This window comes from Nicotiana tabacum, chromosome 8, assembly GCF_000715075.1.
Source record: "Nicotiana tabacum cultivar K326 chromosome 8, ASM71507v2, whole genome shotgun sequence".
NCBI classification, from domain to species: Eukaryota; Viridiplantae; Streptophyta; class Magnoliopsida; order Solanales; family Solanaceae; genus Nicotiana; species Nicotiana tabacum.
The window spans coordinates 34,871,639-34,878,950 of NC_134087.1; positions in this window are offsets into that span (position 1 = coordinate 34,871,639).

Consider the following 7,312-nt stretch of genomic DNA (forward strand, 5'->3'; position numbering starts at 1 on the left):
TATTTAAGTTTGCTGCCATTTTGTACCTAAAGTTGTGACACAAACAAATTAGTAACACAGAAGGAAAGAAGAACAATACACAAAACTATTTAGATAGATAGCCAAAATCGTTAGCTCCCCGCCAGCAGCACCAAAAAGTGATCGAAGCCAACCCTGCACTACTATTGAGTAGCGAGAGAGGTCGAAGTAGCTTTTACCCGATTAAGGTTGGGATCAATTTCCACGGGGAGCTAGATATTGGAGTCGGGTGTCTATCTTAATGAGAGATGCATGTTTGCTCCAAATTGCACTTCTACACATTTTTGGTTTTGATTATGATTCTAATTTTATAAAACTATAATGCTCAATTAAACTAAAATAAGCTAAGCTTAAACTATTGCGAGTTGTTCAAATGATTAAAAAGGCACTATGGTAGTGACTTTTGCCTAGGTGGTCAATTGACAGATTCTTGAGTCTAAAGCTAGATCGTCACATTTGGGGAGTATGATATAACCATTGCACGATTCTACTCACTCTATACCTCTCGGTAGTTCAAGTGATTTTGCACGAAGTGACTTTCTCAAGACCAATTGGGTATGAAAATGTTCACAAGCAATCAAGGTTCAAGTCGGGTATTACTATCTCTAGGTTTAACCCTTTAATTGGGGCTGTCAATCTCTTGAGTACGCTCCAATTCCTTGTTGGACCAATTTCAGAAACTTAGACTCTCTTTCTCAAGAAGAGCCAAAGTCAACTAAATACAAACTAGTGTTTGCAACCACTAATTCAGCAATTAAACATGAAATTAGTTCAAATATCAAACACCCATAGACAATCAAGCATCAAAACACAAGACTCATCAATTACCCACACTAGGGTTGAGCCATAACCCTAGCTTATGGGTCTAGCTACTCATAATTAGAGAAGAAAACAAAGGAATAGATGCCACACCTCTTTTTTACACACCCGGAGGTATAATGGAGTTTTTCCAATTAAAGTGACATAATCGAAATGGGATTATTTATTTCAAATTTAGAGTAGCTACTTAGAATATTTTAATTGGTGTCCCAAGTCACCTATTTATTTTAAAATCCCAAATCGAGGAAATTTTATTTTTTTACAGAGTCTGCGAACGAAAAATTCTAGATAAGGAATTCTGTTAATCCGAGAGAAGGTGTTAGGCATTCTCGGGTTCCGTAGTTATAGCACGGTCGCTTAGCAATTTATATTTGGCTTAGTTGTTTAACTACTAATTTTTAAAACCTAATATGCAATTATCTTTTACCGCTTTTAATCACCTGATTTTTGTAATTAAAGAATTGAGTTGCGCGTACGTATACTCTTTTCCTTTAGCGCGTCAAAAATCATGTCACACAAACATGTCCACAACTAATAACGCTTTGTTTATTTTATTAAGAAAATTTTGGTTGAAGTTGCGCGAACGCATCCCTCGAGCTACTTTTAGAATTAAATTCGCAATCATATTACGCGAACGTATACATAATTGCAATACTAATCTAAATCGAGCCTAAAGCAAACTATGATTGTTCACATGGAAGGTGGATTATAGTACTGAAAACAATTTGTAACTTTACTTTATAACTTCCATGATAAAGCTGCAAACCTGGATCATGCACGAGATTCAAAAGAACAGCAACGGAATGCATGAAAACGCACAATTGATACCAAGGTGGAAAAACTGAAGCTAATTATCAACATGATTACTATTCGGCTAACTACTTTGCCTTTAGGTACATGTGCAGCACAAGCTGCAACTTTTCTTTTATAAAAAAGGTGTGATGGTGAACAGGAAAATCTTATTCATTTTTTTTTTCATAAAGGGGCTACTGAGATCTACCACATGCTCCAAAGACCAACTTCATCAAGCATTTAACATCAATTTACAAATTACATGGTAAACGAATAAAATAGTCCGACAAAGTGTCGAAGTGAAGAATATATAAGTAGGTTTCATAGCACTTAGAACATCCGACAGTACAATTATATGACTGGAATTAAACCAAAATTAGTTGCCGATGTAAACAACCAAAATGTTTGTCCCAAGATTCATGCCATCATATGCCTAGTGTCTTGCCTTTGTAGTGTTTTATTTTCTTTATTCATTTTTGAACAAATAAAGAAATAGAGCTAAAAAAAAGAAAAAAAACAAGATTAGTAGATAACATTACATACCAAAAGATCAATTTTCCAAAGCAACCAAGTATTATACACTACTGACTCGTTCTTTCATTCCACGAGCAAACAAATTGAAAGGTGGCGTACTTGTCTTACTAAAAGGGGCTAAACGTACACAATTAACAGATCTGGAAATATGCCTTTGCATATAGATCATTTCAAAGTAGAAATCACATAGCACAACTCAAACAAATGTGTTCAAACAGAAATATGTTGAAGCACTAACAAAATTGGTCATTCAACTCATTTTACTTGCAACTTGGACATTAACAATAAGACAATGAAAGAAAACACACATGAGACTTAATAATTATATCTCACAAATTTCAGCGACTACACACATTTGAAAGTTCTCAATAGTATGAATCGTACCTCTACAAGCAAGAAACAAAAAGAAGCTAGGAAGCTCAGCAAAGCTCGGCGCAAGCAAAAATCAGCAGTAACAGCAGCAGACAGCAACGATTTCTAGCACCTCAAACTCCAGAATATCCATTCTCAGCTGACTCGCATGTCAACACCTCATTTCAAATCGGCAACAAACTCAAAGGAAACCCCCAAAAATCGAAACAACCAACAGCATATTCAAATGATCATGGAAGTTCTATCTATCCCGCTCTTTCTTCTTTGTTTTCTCTTCTTTTTTTTTGGAAATTCCTCTGTTTTCTTACTCTCGGATCCGAGAATCAAAATGTTTGAAATCAGCCTTTTGTTTCATCTCTTGGGAAGGGGTTTAAATCCGTGTGAGATTGATAGCGCAAAGGAGTGTATGGCTTCAGATGAGAGAATGGAGAAGAGATGGGAAGGCTAGGTTTTTTAGATGGGTGATGGCTGATGTGTGTGTTTTCAGAAATGAAGACGAAGGAGAAGGGCCTCGATTTTCGCAGCGCTGATTCCTCCTTTTGTGATAGGTATTGATTTTCGTCTTTAATGAGGTAGAAAAATGGGAGTCAAATGGGTCGTGAATTGCGGCTCCTCCTAGGTCTTAGAGTCTAAATCCATCTTTGTATTTTTCTCCTTATTTTTGAAGACAAGCGGCGGATTTGATGGTTTTTATGTGTAGTTTTATTTTAGGTGTTAAATACTATTATATAGGGGTAGGGATTAGGTTAGGGGTATGGGCCTAGAAATTATGGGCTTGAGAATTATGGGCTAGGTCCAAAATTAGGCCTAAATAAAATATTTACGTGCTAAAATATGAAAAATCTTTGGGAGGGTCAAAAATCACATGTCTATAGCTGCCCCTCTTTGACTGGAAACGCGAAGAGTTTTCAGACAAAGAATGACTAGACAGGATTTTTGACCCGACCCTTATTTAGAGAGGCCAAAATCTAAAGAAAGGAGAATGTGACTGAGCCCTAGTATCTAAGCTGCCTACATATCCTTGGCTATAAAGGAATCAGGTCACGTGTAGTTCAGAAGTGAATGAGGTGATGGAGTACTGAGGTTTAGAGCCGAGAGAGGTGTCGTTGAGGTTCCGATCCGTGGTCCCATTATTATATCAAAATCAAAAAGACTAACTAAGCCTATTAGCTAGAAATTACAAGATTCCTATCTATGAGTCTTCTGAAGCTTGATCTTGAGTCTTAGTTGGTTCTTCATGCGGACTCTGATTTGAATCTTGATGCTTATTAGCTGCAGGTGTTGGTTCCCTCTTCTTCAGCTTTTCGGATCAAGGTGGGACATGCGAAACTTGTGACTACAATTAAATTTTGAGTAGTCCGCATCTTTTCCCGCTTTGAGTTCACTTCTTTTTCTTTTTCTTCTTTTTTCTTTATTCTGGATTGAGACTCATTCTTTTGGTCGTCTCGAACCCTGTGCCTCGAGGTAAAACCTGCTCAGACACCAAAAAAAACGAACGAAATTTTTCTGCCCCAATTTTCACTAGGAAATTTCGTGAGTTTTTATAATAAAATCTAAACTACTTCTTTATTGAAAGCAATAAAATCAGGATTGTGTTTCTTTGGGAAAAAGAGATTAGGGAGTGGAGCCATGTATTTATAATGAAATCAACTAGGGAGTGAAGACCCTATGTTGGAAAAGCGACTATGGAGTGGAGACCCTATGTCTAAAATAAAATCAACTAGGGAGTGAAGACCCTATATTGGAAAAGCAGACTAGGGAGTGGAGACCCTATGTCTAAAATAAAATCAACTAGGGGGTGGAGACACTATGTTGGAAAGCTCAACGAGGGATTAGTGTACCCTATACTGGAAAGCTCAGCTAGGGATTGGTGTACCCTACACTGGTAAGGAGAATAGGGAGTGATGACCCTATATCTGTAACTTGGGGTTGGAACCCTGTATTACGGAAAAGGGATGTAACTGGGGATTGGTGCCTTGTATTACTTGAAAAGGAAATGTAACCAGGGGTTGACACCGGGGGTTGGTGCCTTGTTAAGTTGCGAAAACTAAGAATGGGTGAAGTGTGCTTCTACCCGAAAATATTTTTGAGCTACATAAAAATAACCTTAGAGAAGAGTACTTCTACCCGGAACAATGGAGCTGGATCCCCCTAGGCAAAAAGGTTCTACCTGGGTTAAGCTGCGTAAAAACAACCTGAGCGAAGAGTACTTCTACCCGGAACTATGAGCTGGATCTCCCTAGGTAAAAAGGTTCTACCTAGGTTAAGCTATGTAAAACAACCTGAGCGAAGAGTACTTCTACTTGGAACTATGAGCTGGATCCCCCTAGGTGAAAAGGTTCTATTTGAGTTAAGCTACGTAAAAATAACCTGAGCAGGAGTACTACTACCCGAAACTATGAGCTGGATCCCCCTAGGTGAAATGGTTCTACCTGGAAACCTGGTTTAAGCTATGTAAAACAACCTGAGCGAAGAGTACTTCTACCCAGAACTATGAGTTGGATCCCTCTAGGCAAAAAAGGTTCTACCTGGGTTAAGCTACGTAAAAACAACCTGAGCGAAGAGTGCTTCTACGCGTAACTATAAGCTGGATCCCCCTAGGTGAAAAGGTTCTACCTGGGTTAAGCTATGTAAAACAACCTGAGCAAAGAGTACTTCTACTCAGAACTATGAGCTGGATCCCCCTAGGTGAAAAGGTTCTGCCTGGGTTAAACTACGTAAAAACAACCTGAGCGAGAGTACTTCTACCCGGAACTATGAGCTGGATCCCCCTAGGTGAAAAGGTTCTGCCTGGGTTAAACTACGTAAAAACAACCTGAGCAAGAGTACTTCTACCCGGAACTATGAGCTGGATCCGCCTCGGCGAAAAAGGTTCTACCTGGGTTAAGCTACGTAAAAACAACCTGAGCGAGAGTACTTCTACCTGGAACTATGAGCTGAACCCCCCTAGGCGAAAAAGGTTCTACCTGGGTTAAGCTACGTAAAAATAATCTGAGCGAAGAGTACTTCTACCCGGAATTATGAGTTGGATCCCCCTAGGTGAAAAGGTTCTACCTGGGTTAAGCTATGTAAAACAACCTGAGCAAAGAGTACATCTACTCGGAACTATGAGCTGGATCCCCTAGGTGAAAAGGTTCTACCTGGGTTAAGCTATGTAAAAACAACTTGAGCGAGAGTACTTCTACCCGGAACTATGAGCTGGATCCCCCTAGGTGAAAAGGTTCTACCTGGGTTAAGCTATTGAAAACAACCTGAGCGAAGAGTACTTCTACCCGGAACTATGAGCTGGACCCCCCTAGGCAAAAAGGGTTCTACCTAGGTTAAGTTACGTAAAAACAACCTGAGCGATGAGTACTTCTATCCGGAACTATGAGTTGGATCCCCCTAGGTGAGAAGGTTCTACCTGGGTTAAGCTATGTAAAACAACCTGAGCGAAGAGTACTTCTATCCGGAACTATGAGCTGGATCCCCCTAGGCGAAAAAGGATCTACCTGGGTTAAGCTACGTAAAAATAACCTGAGTGAAGAGTACTTCTACTCGAAACTATGAACTGGATCCTCCTGGGAGAAAAGGTTCTACCTGGGTTAAGCTACGTAAAAACAACCTAAGAGAAGAGTACTTCTACCTGGAACTATGAGTTGGATCCCCCTAGACGAAAAGGTTCTACCTGGGTTAAGTTGCATAAAAACAACGTGAGCAAAGAGTACTTCTACCCAGAACTATGAGCTGGATCCCCCTAGGCGAAAAGGTTCTACCTGGGTTAAGCTACATAAAAACAACCTGAGCGAAGAGTACTTTTATCCGGAACTATGAGTTGGATCCCCCTAGGCAAAAAGGTTCTACCTGGGTTAAGCTATGTAAAACAACCTGAGCGAAGAGTACTTCTACTTGGAACTATGAGTTGGATCCCCCTAGGTGAAAAGGTTCTATTTGAGTTAAGCTACGTAAAAATAACCTGAGCGGGAGTACTACTACCCGAAACTATGAGCTGGATCCCCCTAGGTGAAATGGTTCTACCTGGAAACCTGGTTTAAGCTATGTAAAACAACCTGAGGGAAGAGTACTTCTACCCAGAACTATGAGCTGGATCCCTCTAGGCAAAAAATGTTCTACCTGGGTTAAGCTACGTAAAAACAACCTGAGCGAAGAGTGCTTCTACGCGGAACTATAAGCTGGATCCCCCTAGGTGAAAAGGTTCTACCTGGGTTAAGCTATGTAAAACAACCTGAGCAAAGAGTACTTCTACTCAGAACTATGAGCTGGATCCCCCTAGGTGAAAAGGTTCTGCCTGGGTTAAACTACGTAAAAACAACCTGAGCGAGAGTACTTCTACCCGGAACTATGAGCTGGATCCCCCTTGGTGAAAAGGTTCTGCCTGGGTTAAACTACGTAAAAACAACCTGAGCGAAGAGTACTTCTACTTGGAACTATGAGCTGGATCCCCCTAGGTGAAAAGGTTCTATTTGAGTTAAGCTACGTAAAAATAACCTGAGCGAGAGTACTTCTACCTGGAACTATGAGCTGAACCCCCCTAGGCGAAAAAGGTTCTACCTGGGTTAAGCTACGTAAAAACAATCTGAGCGAAGAGTACTTCTACCCGGAACTATGAGTTGGATCCCCCTATCTGAAAAGTTTCTACCTGGGTTAAGCTATGTAAAACAACCTGAGCAAAGAGTACTTCTACTCGGAACTATGAGCTGGATCCCCCTAGGTGAAAAGGTTCTACCTGGGTTAAGCTATGTAAAAACAACTTGAGCGAGAGTACTTCTACCCGGAA